The sequence below is a fragment of the Malus domestica genome, chromosome 16 (genome assembly GCF_042453785.1).
Source record: "Malus domestica chromosome 16, GDT2T_hap1".
Classification (NCBI taxonomy): Eukaryota; Viridiplantae; Streptophyta; class Magnoliopsida; order Rosales; family Rosaceae; genus Malus; species Malus domestica.
In genome coordinates, this window is record NC_091676.1 from 28461207 (window position 1) to 28473506 (window position 12300).

The window sequence follows — 12300 nt, forward strand, 5'->3', positions numbered from 1 at the left end:
GGCACTAGTGCAGCTTAAATGGAGGTATCGTCCAGCTGGAAGACATTAAAGCAAGCGCTTCTTAGGAGACAACCCATGTGTTCGAATAAAGAGACCTTGGACTCTCTAGCTCCTACAACCAGATTTGCATTTTCTAACCTTTTTCGTTATTGTTTTTACTTTGCCATGCTTGTCTTGATTGCTAGTCATCCTTTGTTGCTTTCTTGTTTAAGTTTTCTTTTGAAACATTGAGGACAATGTTTGGTTTAAATATTTGGGGGGGGAGGTAAACAAAGTGCTTTTCATAACTTATTTTCGAATTTCACCAACTATCACTACTAATGTTGTTATTCACTGTTTTAAAGTGTTTTTGTGTCATATATAAATATATATATATATTTGAAAAAAAAATCGAAACATTTTGAGAAAAATACCAAAAAGAGTTATTTTTGTTGTTTGTTTGTGTCTTAGGGTACCTTCCAACACAATGATGAAGATTTGGTTTTTAATTGCATGACTGTTAAAGAAAGTTACAAACATGGGTGGAAGTTTGATATGCTCTTTGGTTAATACTTAGTTGTAGTTGTCATTAATGAATTCACATGTAATCACAAAGGAAAAAAATCAGTTTTTTGTAACATGCTTGAATGAAGGAACTCAAACTAACACTACAACCCTGTGAGACTTGAGCCTATCTTTGTTTGGAGAGATAATAATCTGTGATATTCTTGCTTTCTAAATTCATTGCATGATCTCATTATTTCTTTGCTTGGTTGGTACTTGGAATGCTTTTTCATCATTTTAGTTCCAAATACTAGAACTCATGCCCGTTTCATTCAAAGCTTAAAATTGATTGCATGACAAATAACAAGATGAAGTTGTTTAGTTACCACTAGAGCCAAAAAAGCCTTATCCCTTGCATTTGTACTGTAGGTTTAACCCCTTTGAGCCTTATTTAGTCTATTTTCTTTGTTAGCCTGCATTATCCCTACCTAGCCTAGTACAGGAATATCCATACCCTTGTTCATAAATAATAGTGAAGCATGACTTGTTGGGAATTCCTTTTGATCTACGATCTGCAGAGAAATAAGTGTGGGGGAAGGATTTGTTCTTTTGAATCCGATGAAGTGTAGTGTGTATGTTTTATGTTTCGAAAAAAAAAAGAGAAAAAAAAGAGAAAAACGTAGAAGAAGAAAAAAGAAGAAAAAAAGTTGAGAAAAGAAAAAAAAAGGTTCAAAATAAGTGAGAATGAGCTCACAAATATTGGTTGTTGAAGAAAGGGTCCAAAAGTGTGAGTCTGACCCTAAATGTTGTACGAATCTCCCCTTTGTGTTTAAAGTTGGCTTCTACAATCAAAAAGTTGAATTCTAAGTGTTGATTTCATTACTTTGCCTACTATCACTTTAAGAACCTTTGTTTATCCTTGATCTTTCTTTGTTAGCCAATACCTTAGCCCCATTAAACCCTAGACTTTTATCTTGTTTGTTATGTGTTTCAATATGTGGAGTTTGAAATTGGTACGAGCATATGGAATCCCTGGTTCTCGCTTCTAAGTGGTCGCATTCCGTTCATGAGATCATATACATGTTGTATTAATAATTCCAGAAAGTGCCTTCTTTGTTATAACATATGTGAGTGGTAGTCTACATGTTTACATCAATCTTCTCACATATACTTTGTATAGGGAGTGTAGTCAAAAAATCTGTGTGAAAATAGAGAGTATATCCGGTGAGGAATTGAGTGAATTATCTAAGGCATGTTACTACATTCAAAATGTTGTTTTAATTGATTAAATACGAGCTAGTGAGTGGTTATTTTGATTAAGTATAAGCTCGAGGGTAAGGATGGCCAAAATCTATGGGAGTAGTGATTTTTAACGTGTCATGTTTCATTGGAAATCCCTAAGGCAATTGTTGGAAGGTTTAGGTTGTGTTTTGTTTTCTTTGTTTTGCTCGAGGACAAGCAAAAGTTAAGTGTGGGGGAATTTGATAGGAGCATATTTATGCGACTTTGTTAGCCTATTTCTTTACATTTACTTAGTTAGTTTCTATTTATAATAGTGTTTTGAGCTATTTTCGTATGTTTGTAGGTCCAATTGGCAAAGGTGACAAGAAATGGCAATTTGGAGCATTTTGGAGTAGTTTTGGATTTGGAATGGATAGCATATGCATGGAGCAAGTTGGATGGACGTTTTTGAAGTTTAAAAGAGGCTAGGAATGTGCTACAAATCTAGAGAAATTAAATCAGGACCTGGAAGATAAGGAATCAGCTAAAAGGAAACCTAAACCAACCTTATCTTATCCAACATTATCTTAACCAACCATATCTTATCCTATCCTATCCTAATAAAATTTTACACATATGGAAGACAATGATCTTTGTTATTTCTTTTCTTAACCACTAACCAATACACTTGTTGCTATTTATAGCTTTACATATTTGGTAACAACCTTGCTTAACAACTAAGCTACCTTACACTGTATAATCTATTGACACTTGGCAATCTAAGATCTTGACTTTTGTCATTACAGTAATACTGCTATTACCCCCCACCTCAATCTGAACCTGGGTGTCCAAGTGATAGGAGCATATTTATGCGACTTTGTTAGCCTATTTCTTTGCATTTACTTAGTTTCTATTTATAAGAGTGTTTTAAGCTATTTTTGAGTGTTTGTAGGTCCAATTGGCAAAGGTGACAAGAAATGGCAATTTGGAGCATTTTGGAGAAGTTTTGAATTTGGAATGGATAGCATACGTATGGAGCAAGTTGGATGGACGTTTTTTAAGTTTAAAAGTGGCTAGGAATGTGCTACAAATCTGAAGAAATTAAATCAAGACTTGGAAGATAAGGAATCAGCTAAAAAGAAGGAAACCTAAACCAACCTTATCTTTTCCAACATTATTTTAACCAACCTTATCTTATCCTATCCTAATCTTATCCTACTTTATTTCCAGCTGCAAGGGGGATTCCTTTTCATATTAAACCACATGTTATCTGTTTCTAGAACCACCCTATCCCTTTTCCCCTAAGAATCTGCCGCTCCTAGTCCTTTTCCTTCATGGAGTTGGTTGTGCCGTGCCTATCCTTCTCCTCTACAACTTTGTGCCGCGCCAGCCTATATATATGCATGATATATGCTGCACTAGGGGGGAGAGAGCTTTAGAAAGAAATTCTAAATAAAAAATATATAAAGAGTGTTGTAACTTTGCAAGGAAGGATGGAGAAAAAGAGCTTTGTGCCGTGACCTACCATCCAAGGCCATTGGAGTGCTGGAGCATTTCTGGGTTCTTTCTATCCTTAGTCTTAGTTCAATGTTTAAATTAGATTGGTGTCGTTTAATTGCAAACATGTGGAACTAATCTCGTTTTAGCTAGGGGTGAATTTGAAGCCATGATCATATGTTTTATATAAATTGATTACATCCAGTTATTGTTTCATAAATCGTGAATACAATTTACTTATCTGTTTTATTGAGAACTTGTTCTTGTGTGTTGATTAAGGATGCATACTTAGTTTGCATGCAAGGATTTGATGCTAGAATATAAGGGAATTTCACCTAATTGTTATGAACTTATATTTGCAAGTAGTAAAAGTCACTAATCATGATTGAGTTAATTAAATTCATGGCAGGAGTATCATGCAGTTCATAGTTACGAATGCTTTGTTAATACTTATGATTTTCACAGAACTTAATGATCTTTGATATGTATCTCTATCATGCAGTTCATATAGGGAATTTGATACGAATAATTTGGTTACGTCACTGAGTATAATTCAATGAATTTAGGAAACTCTGAAAGTTAATTGTGCTTTTCACGATTAATTTGGGGCCTTGTCATTCATAGTTTATAAGAATAATAACTGGAAATCGATTTGTATGCATATATGTCATGTGTGGAGAAGGACCCTCTAGCTAGCCTTTCGCCCCTTAAGTTACCTTAGTTTCGTACCACCCTCACTTTGTTTCTGCAACCTAGTTAGTTTTAATTTAAAATTCATCCAAACAAATCCCCCTTTAGTATTTCGTGTCAATTTACTTCAATTTTCGTCCAAAACACCCCTTAGTGCTTGTTTTGTGTATTTGAGTCTAGTTTTCAGTTTTTGGGTCAAATTAGTGTAGATTAGCATCCCTCCTAATCCTCGGCCTAGAACGATCCCTACTTACGCATACTACAATTATCTAAAAGAGGGATTAATTTGTGTGTTAGTTTTTACCACATCACCAAAGTTAAGATTGTAACAATGATGAACAAAAGAAAGACCATGAAGACCCTTTGTCAAGATTTTGGCAATCTATTCCTTTGTATAGATATGTTGAACCAAGACATCACCCTTTTGCACCTTTTCCCTAACAAAATGAAAGTCTGTGTCAAGATGCTTGATACTTGAGTGGAACACATAATTGGAAATAAGAGCAATGGTGGATAAATTGTCATAGTGAAGCACTGGAAGAGAGGGGATGAATACATGAGGATCTTGAAGCAAAGACATGAGCCAACAAACATCTGCAACGCAATGAGCCAAGGCTTTGTATTCTACTTCGGTAGAGCTACGAGAAGCTGAAGATTGTTTCTTGGACTGTCAAGAGACTGGTTTACAACCAAAGAAAACTACACACCTTGTCATAGATCTTCGAGTAATAATATCAGCAACCTAATTAGAATCGAAATAAGCTATAATAGTTGTATATGGTGAATACTTGTAAGTTATACCACAATTCAAAGTGCCATGAAGATATCGTAATATCCATTTAACCAAAAAGAAATGAGCTTCAGTTGGATGCTATATATATTAACAAACAACTCTCACAAAATGAGCTATATCAGGGTTAGTGAACATTAAGTATTGAAGAGCTCCATAAAGACTACGATATAAAGTGGGATCTGAAAGAGGTGTGCCTTCCTCAACAAGCAATTGAGTGTGTGGCTTGGCCGAAGTTGGTGAAGGCTTATAATGTTCCATACCGGCTTTAACTAGAAGCTCCTTGGCATATTTTGTCTGATTAACAAAAAAAATCCCCATTAGGCTTGTATTGAACTTGTAATCCAATAAAATATGTGAGAGAACCCATATCCTTAAGGTCAAAAAATTATGCAAGAACATTGATAACCTTTTGAACAAAAGCAGAATAACCACAGCACCTTTATGATGTTTCACAAATAAACTAGTATCAGATTATGATGCAACAAATCCCAACAATGGAAGTACTTTAGTGAACTTAGAATGCCATGCCCTCGGTGCTTGCTTAAGCCCATATAAGGATTTAACAAGTCAACAAACATAAGAAGGATTGGTAGAATCAACAAACCCCTGAGGTTGATGTATATTCTCATGAAGGAAAGCATTTTTTATGTCCAATTTTGTTAACTTCCAATGACAACTAGTAGCTAGAGCAAGTATAAGCCTTACTGTGGAATGCCATACTACTGGACTAAAAGTTTCAGAATAATCAATCCCATGTTCTTGAGTAAACCCATGAGCTACTAAACGAGCCTGGTATCTAGCAATGCTACCATCAAGGTTGTTTTTAACTTTGTAAACCCATTTACAACCAAAAATGGACCGATTTGTGGGAGGAGAAACCAAAACCCAGGTACCTTGAGTTTGTAAAGCATCGTACTCCTTTTGCATAACTTTATGCCAGTGAGAAATGGAGGAAGCTTTTCGAAAAAATTTAGGTTAAGCCTCATCAATGATATCAGCAATATAAGTATAACCAGAAACACCATAATCATATTCATCAAGTTGAAGAGATTGTAATTGTGGTAAAGAGGCAATGTATGCAGAATAATCCTTTATGGTAATAACACCAGTTTGTAGCCTAGTTTGAATAGTAAAACTAGGAGGACAAGGAAGACATACCTGAATTTGTGCAGGATTATGGATAGGTAACAAAGTTGAGTGATCCTTGGAGATAGGGCTAAAATGATTGTTTGATGAAGAAGTTGCATATTCTAGTGTTGAAGTTGAACTGTGAACATTGATGAACTATGTGAACTGGAGAAAGATAACTCATGTTGAGAATTAACTGTGGAAGATACTGAGTTACTGGAGCCAATGCTAGAATCATAGGTGGAACCAGTCTTGATAGAGGAAGTACTAGGTGTTAGCTTGGCAAGAAAACTTGCCTCATCATGTATCACATGCTCACATAAAAATTGCTTTTTGGATGGCAAGTGATAACATATTGTCCCTTTATAACCAACAGCATAACCCAAACAAATGCAAAGAATAGACCTAGATTGAAGCTTATGTTGATTATAAGGTATAATGTAGGGAAAAATAGCCAATCCAAATACCTTCACATGAATAATATCTGGATGTTTGTGATAGAGAATAAAAAATGGAGAATTCACTCCCAGAGATTGAGAAGGCATTCTATTAATGAGAAAGACTACATCTGCATAGGCATGAAACCAAATAGACTAAGATAATCCTGCAGTGTGTAACAAAGTGATAGCTGTCTCTACTGCATGTCGATGTCTTCTCTTAACAAATCCGTTTTGTTGAGGTGTGTATGGACAAGAGATCTTAGGCACCATTCCTTTAGAAGCCAAGAAATTCTCAAATTGCTTGCTAATGAACTCACCACCACCATCAAATTAAAAACATTTAATACTAATGCCAAATTGCACTGAAACAGATGTGTGAAATCTCAGAAAGATTTGAAACACATCTGATTTATTGCAAAATGGAAAGATCCATACAAACTTGGTATGATCATCTACAAATGTAACATAATACTTGTAGCCTTCAACATATCAAATTGGAGAAAGACTCTATATATTGGATGTATCTTATCAAAAGGAAACAAACCTCTACAAGTTTTCTCAAAAAAAGGAAGCCTTGACATTTTGCCATGTATACAAGTACAACACATTGTACAAGACTCATCGACTACAGAAGAAACATTATACCTATGTAACATAGAAGATAAAACTACATTGGTAGGGTGCCCTAACCACTGGTGCCAAATAGCTGACTTGATCACTTGTCCAAGATGTGTTGAAAAATGAGGTTGCACTGATGAAGAACACCCTTGTATACTGGAATTCAAAACAACTCAATAGCCCTACTCTTTCCTTCGTATAGGATCTCCTTTGTTACCTTGTCCTGCACAAAAAACCAGATATCATCACAAATAAACCAACATTGATTGTCCTTACATAACTGTTTTACAAATAATAAGTCTTCTGTAATATGAGGAACATGTAAAACTGTGTTCATTTTCAAAGAACGTGAAGGTGTAATAAATGTTGTGGAACCAATATGCTCAATGGGCAAACCTTGACCATTGCCCACTTCAACCTTATATGAACCTTCGAAGGGAGTAGCTTAAGTAAGATTCTGCACATTTGAGGTCATGTGATGACTTGCTCTAGTGTCTACAATGATGTGAAATAATCCAACACTCAAATTAAAACCATATGATTGTAATATATGTAAGTAGGGATCGTTTTAGGCCGGGGATTAGAAGGGATGCTAATCTACTCAATTTAAACTTTAAAACACTTAACTAGACTAAAAAACAGCAAACTAGACTCTTACGACTCAAAACTGACCAAATTGACTCAAAACAGCAAAACTAAGTTAAAATGACTCAAAACATACTCTAGGGAGTGAATTGGACAAATTTAAGATTATGAAGACTCAAACCACTAAATTAGACAGATTTGAACTCAATTAACTAAACTAAGACACCAAATAAGAACTAAGGGGTTTTTGGACGAATTGGACAAAACTAAGTAAATTGCAGCAAACAAAGTAAGTTAAAACAAAATTAAGATGAATTCAAGGGTGAAAAGCTAGTTAGAGGGTCCTTCTCCACACATGAACATATGCAACATAAATCGATTTCCAGTATTGTTTCTTTAAACCATGAATGACAATGCCCCAATTTAATCGTGAATGCACAAATTAACTCTCAGATTTCCCTAAATTAATTGAATTGAATGGACAACACATCGCAATCAAATTATTCTTCTCAAGTTCCTTATATGAACAACATGATACTCTAGCCAAGAATCTACTTAACAGGATTGTGACTAGCAATCTTCACTACTTTTAATTAAAAGTTCCCAACGATTAGGTGAAAGTCCCTTATAATTTAGCATCAGATTCATGTATGCAAACTAAGTATGCATCCTTAATCAACACACAAGAATAAGTTCTCAATAACGCAGATAAGTAAATCACATTCATGTTTTACAAAACAATAACTGAAGGGAATCAATTCATATTAAACATATGTCCATGGCTTCGAATTCACCTCTAACTAAGAAAAACTTAGTTACAAATGTTCATAGCAATTGAAAAGCAAACTGAAATAAACATTGAAACTAAAACGAGGGAAGAACGAACTCTTAGAACTCCAATGGTTGCAAGTGGCTTGTGCATAAGGACTTCCTTCATCAATGGAAGGCACGGCAAGACTCACTTCCTCTCCAATGGTGCAGCAAAGGGTGTAGAATGGTGTATGTGTTCCGGCATGATGTGTTTTTGAATGGTATGGGGGTGGTGTACGAATTTTGGCTAAAAATACATATATATATGCACGGAAAACCTAGAGAAATCAGGTTCGGGTTAGAACTTAGCAGAAATCAAGGATTAAGGCCTAGGGTTTGCGGCACAAAGGTCTAAATCCACCAGGAAAAAGGGTTTGGCCCAATTAATTTCTGAAAAGGATTTGCATAACCCAAATCCACAAGGAAAATGGCTAATTAAATCATAATCCATAGGGAATTTGGTGAGGAAAGGTGCGGCAGAAATTGGAGGGAATGGGAGTGGCTTGCAAGGCAAGGCAAAGCTTTTTAGAAGGATTTAGGCAACACATTTTTAGGGTTTCTAGAAACAATGTGTTTTGTGGCAGAAATTAGGACTTCTAGAAGGGAATGCTTCTAGAAATAGATATTTAAGTCCCCTTGCAGCTAGATTTAAGGTATGATAAGATTATGATAGGATAAGATAAGATAAGGTTTTGGATAATGTTTCCTCTTTTGAGCTGATTCCTTATCTTCTTTATCTTGAATTTAATTTATTCATCTCCTTATCATATTCCTGGCCTTTTGAACTTCAAAAACGTCCATCCAAAGTGCTCCCCACGTATGCTATCCATTTGATGCTCAAAACTGCTTCAAAATGCTTCAAAATGCACTTTCTTGCCAACTTTGCTAATTAGACCTACAAACACACGAAAATAGCTTAAAACACTATAATAAGTAAGAACTAACAACATAAATGAAAGAAAACAAGCTAACTAACTCACATAAATATGCTTCTATCATACAACCCAGGTGTCATAAGTTAGATAAGGAGAAATATATTAGGCAGCTAAAGCATTTTGAGAAGTACTAGGAAAAATTACCTCTAGTATTATATGTCCACATTTGCCACAAATTTGGCATTTTGAAAGATTAAAAGTGGAATTTGGATGTCTATAGAAACAGTTTGGTGCAGTGTATCCCCTACGTTGGCAAATCTGACATTCAGGTTGCATAGTAAAATGAGTATCAGTGTTTCTAAATCATGGTTGCCATCCTCCTTGCCTTTGATTTGAATTGAAGCCCTTTCCCTATTATAAAACTGCTTAAAACCACTTCTCTGAGATCCTCTATATGAGTTTCTGTAAGTTGAAGACCTTGGATCATTTGTATTGAAATTAGATGGTGCACTACCAGTGAAACCAAAACCAGACCCATAAGGCATAGTTTGAGAATGAGGGAATTGCTGAGCCATATAAGAAGGCATAAGCTATGATGAAGGAAGCTAATGAGACATCTGGGGAGCAGATATGACATTGGAATGAGACAAAGATGATTGGCCTGAGTTAGGATAAAAAGACCCTAGTGATATAGTACCAACTGTAGCAGAAAACACATGTTCGTGTGAACCAGATTGAGATGATGATGACCTTGATTCAATAGGGTTAGAGGAAGAAGAGCCTTGCATATACATGGTTGCCATAGAGTGGGTATGAGTATTTTCCATTCCCTCAATGTCTTTTTTTTGTGTTTAGCAGTTGGGCTAGAAACTCTTTAAGAGAAATTAATGACTCAATAGCCAAAATAATGGTCCTAATAATATCATATCCATGAGGAAGCCCAGCAAGAACAGCAATGATTAAATCATTTTCAAAGATGCTTTCCCCTGCAGCAATCAACTGATCTCGAATAGATTTGAGTCGAGACAAATACTTATCAATAGAATCGGCACCTTTTTGTAAAATTTGAAATTCGGTCCTAAGCATGTTAATCCTAGACTTTGAAATAGTTGCATATCAACCCTCAAGAATAAACCAAGCCTCATTAGTAGTTCAACATCCCAAAACATGTTCAATCGTATCATCAGATAAAGTGGCAAGAAGAAGACTAAGTAATGCCAAATCAACAGTTTCCCATTCTTGAAATGTATAAGTAACCTCTTTAGTAACACCAGTTTTAGTACTGATAACAAATTTAGGAGGACATACATAGGTGCCATCAAAGTGATCAAACAACTTGTAACCCTTTAAAACTGATTTAAACTGAAAAGCCCATTTGGTGTAATTTGTATCATTGAGACGAAATGTTAACATCCTTAGACTACTTTCAATCTTAACATATGAGGAAGCCATGCTGTAATACTCAATCGACAAAGAACTTTCAAGAAAGCAGAAATAATTTAACAACAACAAATTCTAAAATCAACTAATCACTGGCATTGGCCTTCAAAAAATTCATCATCTGAAATTATTTATTCAACAACAATTATATGGCATCAACCTTCAATTATCAAGAAATTGTCTATTACTTTCACTATTTTATGGCATTGGCCTTCAATTCAAGAAACACAAATTTGATAAACGCAATCAACAAGTAAAATCTCAGAAAGAAATGACCTCATAGTCAACAATCCAAACCACAGCCATTGAACAAACTCTAAAAGATTGCAGAAAATCAAAGCAAAAATGAAGAAATCTAGAAATTTGAACAACATACATGCTTTCAACTCAAGAATCCAATGATTTGAAACAAAATCTTGAAAAACGCCAAATTCTTGCCGTGCCAACACCAAAAATCTTGACACACTAACACCAAATTGTCTTAGCAACTCGAACGATAAGCTTCGTTATCCTGAATTAAGCAACTAGCAACCCCACAGGAGAATCGCCAGCTTTGGATATCATGATAACAGTATGAAGAAATCTTCTGAATTTGCAGAAATGAAAAGAAAGAAATTGAGAAGAAGAGAGAGAGAGCTCAGAAATCTGGGTTGTTTGTTATGTCTTTTCTTAACCACTAACCAATACACTTTTGGCTATTTATAGCTTTACACATTTCGTAATTACCTTGTGTTTGTACCATACTTAGGGCCTCCGTATTTAGATCTCGTATAAATACTCGAGGGACTCAAATGTAATTATGTAATAAAGGATGGGGCAAATATGTAATAAGTGAGGAACCCTTATTCTATAAAAGGACTCCTTACTTTCTTCATTGGGGGAGGTCTCACTCTCACCCTCAGAGGCCAACTCTTAGGCCTAAAGCCCCCTCACCCTCTCACATCCCCTCTCATATTACAAAGGTTCTCTCCCTCACAATCCTCTCAGAGAAATACAATATCAGTGTGGACGTAGCCCAAACATTAGGGTGAACCACGATACATCTTGTGTTATTTACATTTCTTGCAGATTCACGGTCGGATTTACGTTGTTCCAAGATCTCCAATTTTGTGCATCAACATTTGGCGCCATCTGTGGGAATTAACACAAAAAGCTATGTTGGTTCTCTTTCATTTTTCCATCTCACCACTGTGAGACCTCACCATTGTCGACCGTGAATCTGCAGAAACCCAAGAACCAAACACCTGCACAGTCACTGCAAAATCCAAAACCTTACCACCTCTATCTCTCTCCCCTCTAGGCTTCTGTGTTCTTTCTAGTTTCTTGTACACACATAGAAGTGAATGTGCACCAAAAAAAAAAAAAAAAAAGAACTTTCGTCACAAAAAAAAACTTAGCTTTCTCAGCCGTCGCCGATGACTCCACTACCTTCACGACCGATGACTGTGAGTAGCCGTCGCGCATGCTCGAGACCACTCCCAAGGAGCTTATGACGTTTCTTCCGTGACATGGCGTTGATCCGTGGGTTTTACCACCTGTACGACAGGAGGTCTTCGCCATCAGCATGGAGGCCGCAATTACCAAAAAGGACGCATCGTCACCGCGTACCGTGACCACTGCACCCCCCTCGGCCGTAGTGGGACCCTCCTGCAAGGATGGCTGCTCCAAAGGGAAAGGTGGACCCTCTCTCTTGCTCAACCTCCAAAAACCCTAGTTTTTC